The sequence below is a fragment of the Notamacropus eugenii genome, chromosome 3 (genome assembly GCF_028372415.1).
Source record: "Notamacropus eugenii isolate mMacEug1 chromosome 3, mMacEug1.pri_v2, whole genome shotgun sequence".
Lineage (NCBI taxonomy): Eukaryota > Metazoa > Chordata > Mammalia > Diprotodontia > Macropodidae > Notamacropus > Notamacropus eugenii.
The window spans coordinates 99,668,360-99,681,898 of NC_092874.1; the positions used below are offsets into that span (position 1 = coordinate 99,668,360).

The 13,539-nt window shown below is 36.8% G+C and overlaps 1 protein-coding gene and 1 long non-coding RNA gene across 2 annotated transcripts in view; both read right to left on the reverse strand.

Moving 5' to 3' along the window:
- CNTNAP2 (contactin associated protein 2) overlaps window positions 1-13,539 on the reverse strand; it is a 2,725,119-nt gene that overhangs the window by 984,971 nt on the left and 1,726,609 nt on the right. The gene's annotated exons all lie outside the window — the stretch shown is intronic.
- Window positions 6,398-13,539, reverse strand: part of LOC140533092 (uncharacterized) — a 41,129-nt gene continuing 33,987 nt past the window's right edge. Inside the window, exon 4 of the long non-coding RNA XR_011976796.1 lies at window positions 6,398-6,886. This is a non-coding gene — a long non-coding RNA (uncharacterized lncRNA). The remainder of the gene's footprint in view (window positions 6,887-13,539) is intronic.

Consider the following 13,539-nt stretch of genomic DNA (forward strand, 5'->3'; position numbering starts at 1 on the left):
AGTATTTAAGTTTAAAATAAAAACAAAAAATTAAATAAATAAACCCACAATGGATTCCACCAGTCCTGAGTTTAAAATACTGAAGCAATACCTGAGAGAAAGAAAACTGTTCAAGCCTGAAGGGAAAAAAAAACCAATCTACACCCCCCGAAAGATCCCCACAGTATCTTCAAATAATAAGCAACCAGCCATCATATTTCTATGAATGGAGCCCTCAAAATAGTGAAAGGAGACCCCCAAATGTAGAGGAGAGCCCACCAAGTGTAGTGAGGCTCCATGTGTATAGTATAGTATAATTTGAAGGAAGTCAGAGTAGACATCTTTGACCTCTTCTCCCCTGATCTTCTGCAGCGGAGACTTTCCCTTTCCTTATAGAGTAGGTTCAAAGGATGGCTCCTTAAAAATGAAAACTGGGAGGGGCTCTCAGGGTTGCTGGCCAAAAGAGAAACAGTACATATTTACATCCTCTCTGAGCCAGGAGAGTCCAAAAAGTAACCATTAAGTGGTGCTTGGGCAGGGACCTGTTGTCTAATCCTTGAGATCAGGGTGAATTTGTTTTAAGGCTTAGCATTTGAGAAAGGAATCTTACCAATAAATCCCAAGTTAACTAGGCAGCTTTAGGCCATCAACAATTAACTTACCCGGGGCAGTAAAGGAAGTAAAAGAAGAGGAGGGGCATAGAGAGTAGGAGAGACAAGGGGAGAGAATCTGAGTTGCCCAACTAAAACTGACCAGCTGGGTTCCCATAAGGGCAGCTTGCACTACTCTCAGATTTTGGTTTGTCCTTCATTTTTGAAGAGGACCATGACATCAGGGAGATGATGATATGCCTCTGGATCTCATAGATTAGACAACCATGAGTTCCTGCCAAAGCACCACTTAATGGTTATTATTTCAGCCCTTTAGGCCCAGAGTGAATATAAATAGTAACTGTTTCTCTTTTGGCCAGGAACTGTGAGGGTCTTCTCATCCCAGTTTGATTTTTGTTATTACTATTAAAGTGACCATCCTTGACTCACTTCTTAAAGAGGCCTCCCTCAAACAAAGAAGCTGAAAAGACCTTTTCTTAAAAGGGCCAAGGTCTCCCACTGCATCCTGGGTCATCTCCAGTCATTTTGATCGATATTTGACCACTGTACACCGATGGTTCTGGAGGACAAAGTGAGGCTGGTGATGTTGTATAGCCCTCCCTCACTTAAATCCAATTTATTTGCAAGTCATGTTGTCATCTCCCTGATGTCATGGTCCTTCTTGAGAGTGAAGGACTAACCATACAACTACCTGTGAGAGTGGGGTTGCTAAGCTAGAATTATATGTATCTTCTTCCTTAAATATTACAAATCTAGGAAATACTATCAGGTTTCATCTAACTTCTGATTACTTTGTCATTATTATCGGGGGAACTAAGATGCCAAGATCTATATCCAAGGCTTGATCCCTTTTTCATCAAGTACCATTTCCACAATAACCACACATAAAGAGCAAAGAAACCCATGTATCCAAACCAGTAGCAAAACAGAAATCAGAGAACAGACATAAAGAGATATTACATAATACAATAGAGAATGAGGGATCCCTCTTCCATCGGGAGTGATCTAAACTCAATTCAACCAAGAGAAATTGTCCTTTGTCACACCCATGGAAAAACTCTCTACTACAGTAAGCTAGGGAAAGTTAGGTGTCTCTCAGTGGCTTGAATGCTGGGCCTAAAGTCCGGAAGACCTGAGGTCAAATGTGGCCTCAGACATTGACTAATTGTATGAGCCTGGGCAAGTCATTTAACCTTTCTTTGGCCTAGTTCATTGGAGAAGGAAATGGCAAACCACTCCAGTGTCTTTGCCAAGGAAACTCCATAAGGTGTCATAAAGAGTCAGACATGACTGAACAACATTTAAGTGAAAGCTCTTCTTACATCTTCCCGGAGTCTTTTTTTTTCAGCAACCTTAAGTGGGGTGGGCCTCTTCCATCTTCCCTCTGAAAACTGGAAGCCAGAGGCACCTAAAGGAACCTGAGGATTTGGAGAGTCCCTTTGCAGATGATGAGTTCTGAAGGGGAGTGGCTAAGAACTCAGATTGTCTGCTTTTGCCAATTCTGTCCCACTTCCCCACTTCTCACATAATAAAGGATATTCCTCTTAACAAATAAAGTAAGAGTTCCATACCAAACATTATAACACTATAGATGTGATAACATTAAAGGAACCACATTTTTCCAGTAACTCAGACCTTGATATCATTGTTCTCTCTCTACCTTTACCAAGTCTTCTCAGTCTCTGAATATTGTTCCCTATTTTCCATTCATACTGGCTTCCATAACTCTAGTTTGGGTCAATATGTAATTCACTGTTCTTTTGCAAGTGAATGGACTTGAAATTTTGGCATTATCAGTACCTAGCTTAAACCAATATATCACTTCCTTTCACTATTCACAGACTCCAGATTCACGACCATTTCAGGACACATGCTTAAAATCAGTGACTGCCTGTTCCAGGACTTAGCAGCATGTTTGGCACATAGTAGACACACTTATTTGATGTTTTTTATTATTGATTGACATATGATCCATCGCTGAGAAACATTAAAAATGGCCATGGTCTCAAATTGGTAAACCAAAATTCCTACTCCAAGCACCTTACATATACACTCACAGATGTGTTTGTCATTGATAAACCCTGTACCTCAGGATACCTGCCTACATTTTATCTCCTTATAAAATTCTCCTCATCTCTAGAAACTCATTATGGAGAATTTTTATTCCATAATACATTTCAAATCTCTAAAATATGCTTTCTTTGGAAGACACCTCCTTCTAGGATCCCTACTTACAAATACTGCCTCTTCTTGCTTCTCTAACAAATTGTTAGAGGTTAAAATTAGTGTATGAAATAAAAAGGAAAATTAAAAATGTAAAATTATCTTGACAGATGGACTCTAAATTTCTAAATATGGTACTCTAATATTCATTAGAGAAAAAAAAAACAAAACAAAACTTTGGCTGCCCTGTAGGGAGAAACAGTCATCATGTTTGTCCTTCGTTGTGGAAGAAGACCATGCCATCAGAGAAATGATGACATGACTTGCACTTGACTTTGTTTTGAGTGAGGGAGGGCTGTGCAGGTCACCAGCCTCACTGCCATCTGAATCCAGTGACTGGATATTCATCAGGATGACTGGAGATGATCCAGGATGCAGTGGGAGACCTTGGGGCCTTTAGGCCAAGGTCTTTCCAGGTCCTGACTTAGGGTGAGACAATGCCCATTCATTGAATAGGCCTGTTTACAAAGTAGCCAGGGCATGGCCCCTTAATGAGGTCAAGAAAACAAAGATATCAGGCTGGGTGGGAAACAACAACAGTTCCTATTGACAATCACTATAAAGCTAGGGGGGTTCAGGAGCCCTTGGCAGGGGCCCCTTGGAGTCCCAGTTTCAGCGTGTAGTAGGTTTAAGCTTTTTGGAGAGGACAGGGGACTAGGACAGGGACAGGATGGGACAGGACGGGAAGGGAAGGGAAGGGAAGGGAAGGGAAGGGAAGGGAAGGAAAGGGAAGGGAAGGGAAAGGAAGGACGTGAGGGAAAAACAGTGCAGTCTAGTCCAGAGAGGTATGGATTTGGAGATAAATGATTTCACGAGTTGGTTCTACCAACTACTGAGTGACTTTGGGCAAGTTACTTAACCTTTGTCTCTTAGCCTCACTTTTCTTACCTATAAAATAGGAAAAATACTTTCTATTTCTCATCTCTCAAGACTGAGGAAAGTGCCTTATAAACCTTGACATGCTCTAGATATGTGGGTTTTTATATAAATATAAACTACTATTATCATCTATTTTAGCAGTATAGGAGTATGATGGTCATGGGCATTGATGATGAATGTTTATGAATAATTATATCATTTTATATAATCTACTTATAAAGCCAAATGATGAACTCATGCTTTTATATGTGCATGAAAGCAGGTGACAGAATTGTGAGAAGAAAAAAAAATACTGTTTTCTTCTCTCCTTAATTAAGATGCTATTATCCTGTCTCAATTTATGAATCATGAATAAATTATTTCAACATACCATGCTGACAAAACTGAGTACCTTCTTGTCTTTACATTCTCTAATCTGTAAATGGATAGAAACAAGAAATCCAATGACTGTATCTTGTTTCATTCTAAAATTCTTCTTCACTGGCAGTCAAGTATGACTGACTATCTCCTGGCAACTTACAGGATATCACTTTTACATCTCATTCAGAAAATGGATGAGCTGCAAAATTTATTCTATGCCAGATTGGTACCTTAGAGATGTCAAATACTGGCACATTATGTCTTCCCTAAAGTTCTGTGTTAAATGGCATCAACTCTCTCTCTCTTTCTCTCTCTCTCTGTGTATATATATATTTACTGTGAAAAAGAAGATAAAGTAGGAGACAACACATGTGTTACATAATTTGGAGTTATGGGTGGGCCATAATACAAGTTGTACTGTGGAATAAGTCTAATTTTCCTTTGCAATTAAGTTTCTTTCAAACATTTGATTTGATGTGTGAAATGACAGTAATGTTCTAAATATATCTTTCTCTGTGATTAACTGCCAGGGCATTAAAATTCATGAGAAAATGAACCAACCAACCACACACACACACACACACACACACACACACACACACACACACACAAACACACATACAACCTGTTGTTAAGGAGGTGGGAGGTAACTGGAAGCCATGGGAAGGGACTTCTTCATCAAAATGAAATATACCAAGAAAGCAAAGCTAAAGAAACAAAATTGAGTACAACAGAATGATTACCTAGTTGGTTTTGTATCCTATAAGCATACATATTTGAAAATAGATTCACCAGTATGTTTTAAGTTGCAAAGGGGTTTATGATGCTATCTGGTATAATTCCCTTGGATTTACACTTAAGAAAGCTAAGGTCTAGAGGGCAGAAGTGAATTTGCCCAATGTCATATAATTTTTGTGTGTGATTTGTCCTTAGTTCTTGAAGAAGACCAAGACGTCACAAAGATGATGCCATGACTTGCAAGCCAACTGGATTACAGTGAGGGACGGTTGTGCAAAGTTATCAGCCTCATTTTCTTCTCCAGAGTCATGTGGGTTCAGTGGCCATAGAGTGGGACAACTACAGAGGGCCCAGGATGCAGTGGGGAAGCTTGGTCTTTTTAAGCTATGGTCTCTCCCAGTTCTCACTTTAACTAAAGCAACACCCATTTAGTGATTAGGCCTTTTCAAAAATGAGTCAAGGAATGTCCCTTTTAATAAAAAAAAAAAAAAATCAAATCATACTGGGAGGGGGAGACTCTCAGGATTTTTTTTCTTTTTTGCTCAGAAGAGAAAAAATTACATTTACATTCACTCTGAGCCACCTGAGCCCAAAAAATAACTATTAAGTGGTGCTTGGGCAGGAACCTATTGTTGGCCAACCAATGAGAATTGTGTTTCAGGCATGGTCTTTGAGAAAGAAATCTAGCCAGTAAACCCCAAGATATCAAGGTAGGCTTTAGTCATTAAAATTCACCTTCTTTTGGGCAGAGTACGCTCTGATAAGGGCATGACACTCTAAGAAGGCAGGGGAGAGGGAAGGAGAGTAGGAGCTGAGTTGCCCACCTGGAGGTGGCCAGTTGGGTCCCCACTGGGCAGCTCAGACTAACTCCAGTTATTTACATTACCCACAGCTACAGCTTTTCCTGACCATTTGAAACTAAAGCTTATTTTCTAAAGTACTGGCCATAACCTTTCAATTTTTAGTTATAGGCAAAAATCTGTCCTTTGATTCTTGACCTTGACAGTTGTACAGAATGCCAGGCTTTTATAGTAATCCATGAGATACTCAACCTGATCATTCCAAGGCAGTCACTGAAGCATTCAGAGTTACTCTTTGGGGAAAAGCCTTCCAACCATATTCCAGATGAATTTTTTATGTGAGAATATTCTTAATCTCAACTAAAGCCATTGTATAAATATGTTAGGAGTATGGCTTCTCTTCCTATCTACAAGATAACTAGAATAGAAAATGTTAGTTGATTGGAAGAAATCTACAGGACTAAACTAGAGTCCTAGGGAAAAGAAAACACCAAGCATAAACCAATTTGTTTATACTTCCTTCCTTCTTATTTTTTTCTCCAGGCAAATATGAATCAATCTATTAGAGTTTAGAAAAATGTACATATAAATATGAAAAACTCTCAGATCCAAAAATTCATTGTCTAAAGTCAGTTCACATATTTACAACCTCACATTTCAGCAACTCAGCCCTTTCTACCAGCTTAGGAAAGTAAGATTTGTAAATCAACTTAAATATGTTTTGCTTCCCTAATTTTTGTTGGTGGAATTTTAATGTTAGTCCCTAATAGTGTTTTGCAATTAACCAGCATTTTAACACTAAAGTAAGCAATAAACGAACACTTTTTTAATTGAAAAGATTAAGAGAAAGCTAATTAATTCATAAACTGTACGCACTAAATCATTCTGAGGCTATGATTAATTCTGTCTATTTTTTGTTCTACACATGAATAACTTTTTTCAAAAGCACAAACCACATAATTAGCAGCAGATAATTTTTATCAGCCCTTGGAAATATTTGTTTGTGCACTTTTCAGAAGTATGTTACAAAGACTTTATTAAATGTTTCTCTAGCATTTCAGACAATGTCCCACCTTTTATCAGTTCATCTAGATGTTTTAGAAAAGCACAGGAATTTATTCACTTAAATTTAATTACTCCATAATCTTTATTTTCCAGATTTAACTTGGGTAATACTTTCAGGCTCTGAATAGTCATTCAATCCAAATGTTGACATCTTGGGGAAGTGTGCATCTTCTTATCTAGTCCCATGGCCTTCTCTTTTAACCGACTTTCAGGGTGATTTGCCACAATGCTCTGTAGGGTCATCACAGAAATTAAGAGACACATTCAAGTTTATAAAGGTGAGAATTAAAGACAAATTTCAACGCAGGTCTTATGATTCTCAGTTCAAAGATCTTCTTATTATACCATAACAGAAGCAGGTTACAGAGATTATATGGGAAAGAGAGGACAGAGGAAGATGGTGATTGATAGAGAGCTCGTATGATCATAAAATAAGAACTTAAAGGACACTTGGAGGTCATGTAGTCAAACACCTTCTTTGACACGGAAGGAAAATGAGTTTTCTACTTATGAGACAAATTCAAATTAAAACAATTCTGAGATTTCCCTCTCTCCCACACCAGTCCTATTTGGCCAACATGCCAAAAATGTTAAAATGATAAATGTTGGCAGGGATGTGGGAAACCAGGCATAATGGCCTAGGAATGGGTACAATGATTCTGGAAAGCAATTTTCAATTATACACACACAAAAAATACCAAATAGTATATATCCTTTGACCCAGCTGTACTACTGCTAACTCCATACCCAAAAGTGACAAGGAGGAAAAAGGCCGATATGTATAAACATAGTTTAGTAGTTTGTTTGTTTATTGTTAGGGAGCACAGTAGAAACAAAAACAGATCAGGAACTAAAGAGAAGCCCGTCAACTGAGGAATGGCTGAAAAAGTTTTAGTACTGGATTTTGATGGAATACCCATGTTCTGTAAGAAAGTAGGAAACAGATAATTTCAAATAGATGACTTTAAAGAGACACTAAAGAAATATATACCGATGCCCCAAAGTAACCTACACCAGAACAATTTAGACAACATCGACATTCTAAAAATGAATAATTTCCTATAAACGAATGCAGAATTGAGTGAATAGAAGAAAGAGAATTTTCAAAAAATGACATTCTAAAGACAAATAACTTCTAAACTGGGAGAACTATGATCAATACAGCAACCATACTTGATTCCAAAGGATCAGTGATGTATATCCTGAAAGACAGGTCACCAATTAATCAATAAAGATTTATTAAGCACCTAAAAAGTGCCAGGCACTATGATGATCAATGAAGATACCAAATGAAATCAAAGAGAGTTCCTGCTCTCAAGGAGCTTACGTTTTAATGGAGACGGCAACGTGAAAATAAATACATTCAAAGAAAACTAAATCTAAGATAAATAGGAAATAATTAACAAAGAGAAGTCATTGGTGACAGATTTAAAGTGCTGAATGAAACATTCATATTTTTCTACATAGCCAGTAATGGAACTTGTTTTGTCTGATTATGTGTATCTGTTATAAAAAGAACCAAAACAAAAACACGTGCTTCTTTTTTCTTTATTTTCCCCAGTGGGTAAAGGGAATAGGGGGAAAGAAAATAGATTTTTATGAATTAGAGAAAAAAAATATTTTTAAAAGACAGGTTGCGGGTACTCCAAATATGAATTGATGTATTCACTTTTAGATAAGGCCACTGTATTGCTAGTTTTGTTTAGTTTCTGTCTTTTGTTATAAGAGAGCTCTCATGGAGTAAGGGTAATCTGTAAATCCTGGTACTGTAAGGACAAAACACATCAATACAATTTTTTTTAAAAACATAACTGAGGCTTACAGAAGTTAAGTGACTTGCCTAAGCTGATATAAATAGCCTCAGAGGTGGAGCCCAGGGACAGCCATCTTTTCCTTGCATTAAGCTGTCTCTTGATGCTGAATTCTGTGTAGAGATAATGAGGTCATAGACACAGAACTGGAAGGGAACTCTGAAAATATCTCGTGGTTTAGTTGTGTCCAGCTCTTCAGGACGCTGTGGACCACATTCATATTGTCCATAGGATTTTCTTGGCAAAGATACTGAAGTGGTTTGCCATGTTCTTCTCCAGCTCATTTTACAGGTGAAGAAACTGAAGTAAATAGGGTTAAATGACTTGCCCTGGATCACACCACTAGTAAGTGCCTGCACTTGCCTTTGAACTGAGTTCTTTCTGATTTTAGGCCCAGTGCTCTATCCACTGCACTACCTAGCTGAATCTTGAGAATATCTAGTTCAAGCTTATCTTTTTTTCTTTTCTTTACATATGAGGAAACTGAGGCTCAGGGAAGTTAAGTGACTTGACCTATGTTACACAGTTTGTAATTGTCAGCAGCAAGAGTTAAACTCAAATACTGATATTCCAGAGCAAGCACTCTTTCTGCCATACAACTGCGTCATGCAGGGATAGAAAGGCTGCTACAGAAGCTAAGGAGTTTTGATAAAGTCAACAAAACTGTAACTTCTGAAATGTTTATGAGGATGGCTGGTCTCTGTAAAAAGTCCCCTTTTTACTATAGATACAAAGACAGGGTTTTGCTTTTTGGAATTTAGTAACTAAGAAATAGCCTTCCTCATTCTGAAGAATGTAAATAAATCAATATGGCTTGCTATGGAGCAAAGACATGCATATACATATTTGTATACATCTACATTAGCATGCAACACCTTTAGCTCCTAGTCAGGGTCTTTGTATATGGAGAGTTTATTTCCCATCCACTTTGCAACCTGAATTAGCATTTTTTACATAGAGAATTAAATACTATAATTATAATAATCATATATATTATATATAATTATAAAATTATAATACTATAATTAAATTAAATTAATTATAATACTATAAATTATAATACTATAATATACTATAATACTAAAATTATAATACTATAATTAAATTAAATTAAATGCTCTCTCTCTATATATATATGCATATATAGCTATATATATATATATATATATATATATATATATATATATATATGTAGTGAATAACCCAGAACCATTTTCTTGGTACTTCTTAGTAAATTGGCATATATCCCAATATAAGGGTTAATTGCCCTCTTTCTTTTTGGCTTTTATCCCTCCAACTAGAAGATATCTCCTATTTACCTAACAATAACCTAATAAATCATCAGGACCCAGATAACCCCAGGATACTTGGAATCCTGGGTAAAACCCTCCATGTTCCTTTTATTATGAATAAATAAGAGCATTACCTTCATACTCTTTCCACCTCAACTAACTGTAGTACTCAAAGATCTCAGGGAGGAGATCTGGCAGCAAAGATGGTGGACAACCTCACGTGCTTATCAAAGATACTTTCCTCCAAGAAGAAAAAGGAAAGAGTATCTCTTTTTATTATTATATATCAGAGATTAAAATTTCTAAAGAAAACTTTAGCCACTGACATATCATTACCTCAATATGGATTCAGTTTTTGAGACAAACTTTATTCCATTCCTGTCTTTAGCCAGCTGAAACACATGTCTTTTAAATTTTCTCCTTAGGACATGTAAGACTTGTGTGTGGGTTTCCTTTTTCCTCCCAAGTGTAGAAGCCTGATTACCAGATAATCATTCATTTAGAAAGGCATTTGCTGCCAAATGAATTAAAACAGAGAGAAGAAACTGATCAAGTCACTCACTAATTTTTAACTTCCTTGCTCCCAGGGAACTCTCATTCCACTTCTACAGTGAGTTGCCTTCATTAGAAGACCATAACAAAGCATCGCAGACACTCTCCCCCTACCACTCACCACCCAACTTCAGATACCTCTCAGCAGACTGCTCATCTTCATTTGGCAAATCTTGAAGCTCAAAAAATAATAGATATACAGGTGGTCCATGAGAGTTGTTACTAAGTATATGAAGGAATGTCACACAGAAGAGGGATTAGATCTGTCCCATTTGTCTTCTGAGGAAAATAATTAAGAATAGTAATATAACAGTTTCCATAGAACTAAAACAATCCAGAGCTGGTATTACTGGGGTGATAGGACTTTCTTTGTCTCTGGGGAACTCTCTTTTATTTCCTAACATTCATTAAGTTAGTCATCAAGTATTTATTTATGTATATTTCATTTATTTATAAATGATTTGAAATTTGTGTGTTGTTTTTAACAAGTCATTGTAGACAAGTAAACTATGCAACACCGCCTCCCACCTCCTTTTTTATAATGTGTTTTTGCTCCTGCCAAGTCAGGGCAGAGATGATAGACACAGAGTACAATGAAATTAAAGGATTATATAAGCATCACTTTAGGTAGCAAGTGACCAGGTTAGACTATTGAGTGGCTGAATAATGTCATCCTATACCTCATTTGGCTAACGCGCCAAACAAGGCGTGCTTGAAATAGACCAGAGAATCTATGGTAATCCTTGCCCCATTTTAAAAATACCACTTAGTCAAAACTGAGGAAAGTGCTCTAATAACAGAAGTGAGTAAATAAAATTATTTTCTACTAAGATCCAGTATAATAATGACAGTTCCCTCTTTCCACCAACATTGATGAGAAACATTGAAATTGGGATACCTTTTAATTACTGGTTTCCCCCTCCAAACAAAAACATATTTAATGAGCATATTAAAAATATAATAACTATGAACATAATAGTGTTTGGGATGAGACTTACTTTTTATGTTATGCATTTCTGATTTTCACAGATTGCTGAGATAAAGTCACTAAAATTTTCAACTTGCTATGAGCTTAGCATATATGGCATGTTAGAATTAACCCACTGGATTATATGTGGCAAAGTGATAATTTAATTAAGTACTAGAAGACTATATGTTTCTGGATTTTCTTTTTTTAATTAGTTTTTTTTTTAATTTTCAATTCTGAATTCCCTACATTCCTCTATCCTCTCCCCTACTCATTGACAAGACAAGAAATATGATACCCATTATACATTTGAAGTCAAGCAAAACATACTTCCATATTAGCCATCCACCAGCATTTATTAAATGCTTTACATGTGCCAGGATCAATGCTAAGCATGGGGCTACGAATCAAGGCAAAAATACTCTTTATTCTTCGTATCCTAATGAATAGATAGCATACAAATGACTACGTACATACAAGATCTATGCCAGGTAAATGAGGTAAATGCCAGATGGAGAATGAAATTCAACCATATTGTCCAAGTTCCTTTTTTGTTTGTTTACTTTTCTTTCCTCTTCCCTCCCTCTACTCAACTAGCACTTACCTAGTTCTTACTAGGTATAAAACATTATACTTAGAGCTAAAGATACAAAGAAAAAGGTAAAGAGAAGGCTTCTCCCTCAAGAAGCTGACATTCCGTCAGGACTCATGCAACACCATTTTTATTTGTTTACACAAACCAATTAAATCACAACACAATTGAAACAGAGTAAAATACATCATGTCAAACATGGCCATTTTCACAGTGGTTCCTCAGATAGACCCAAAAGGGTTAAGGTCTCATAGTTAGTGGTCCGCACATTAGGGGCTATTCATCTATATCTCCAATAGTGCTTAGGGATCACAGAAAGACCTGCTCTGTTTAGGCCAAATTTGAATTTCAGAAATTCTCAGAATCCTCAAAGTTAATGCCTTTCACTATTCTTCGTGAATAAGCATTACTTGATACTAGTGAGTAGTAGCAGTGGTGATGGTAGTATGTAACATATTTATAGAAATTTATGTTTTGTGAAGTACTTTTCATAGGTTTTTTTTTTCATTTAATTTCTCCCAAACCCCATGAAGTAGGTGCTATCCTTATCCTCCTTTTAGAGACAAGAAAACTGAGACAAATCAATCAATTTGATGAGTAGTAGTAAGAGTCTGGAGCCACATATGAACTCAGGTCTTCCTGACACCATCTCTCTATCTCCTATGTTACCTAGCTGTCTCCTAGGCACTCATGTTCAGCACATTGAGGAACTGTGATTCTTTTATTGCCATTTCAGCGCAACCTCGCCCACCCTCAAATGATCAAAGTTAAAAAAAAAAAATCCACCATATTTCATTTAAGAACATTTTGCAAGCATAAAAAATTATCCCACCTGGTGCTAGCTTTTGGATAAAAACTCATTAACTTATTATTAGAAAATTACTAAATTACCTTGTACTTTTATTACAGACTGCGAATATGTTACTTTAAAGGATAATTAGTTTTTCATAAAAAAGAAACCACCTTGCAAAAGAAGTAGTCCATTTCTTGAATATTTGAATTAAATTTATTTAGTGACCCTCTGGGACCTGGGGTCTCTATTATAAAATGATATAGTAAAGTGATTTAAGATTGGCATTATGGCAATGGAGAGGGTAAGACAAACAGGTGGAAAGTAGACATAACTGATCACCTGATATTCATGCTTAGAGGGCATGAAATGTACAGAAAATTAATAACTTGTTGCTACTCAGAAGGATGGACTCAGATGGTCTAAATCCATAGCCAATACAAGGGATGTATGTATACCATTTATACTTAGAGATCAGAGATTCACAAGTTTCTTCTAGCCCTTACTTCTCTTTGGGCATACCTTACACTAGCCTAAAGGGACAAAGTAGCCAGCAAGAGGGTACTGCTAATTCTTTTCCATACTGCCCTACTTTGGGGCATGCAGATCTCTCGGGTGTGCAGAAATGGTATAGGGATGGATCATCTTTCATTCAATGTCCTTGTTGCTATACCATTTTGATTGATGTGGCCTATGGTATATCCCAGATTTTAAGAAGTTGGGACACAGAGTCAGTTGTGTCCCATGGGTGCAGCCACTTCAGAATTACAGGACATGGACAATAGGGCTGCTGATTTCTACCTGATACTGTATGACTTGTAACCTTAGGTTTCTTTCGTATTTCTAGGACTGTATTATTCAAAAGCCTGAAGACAGATCA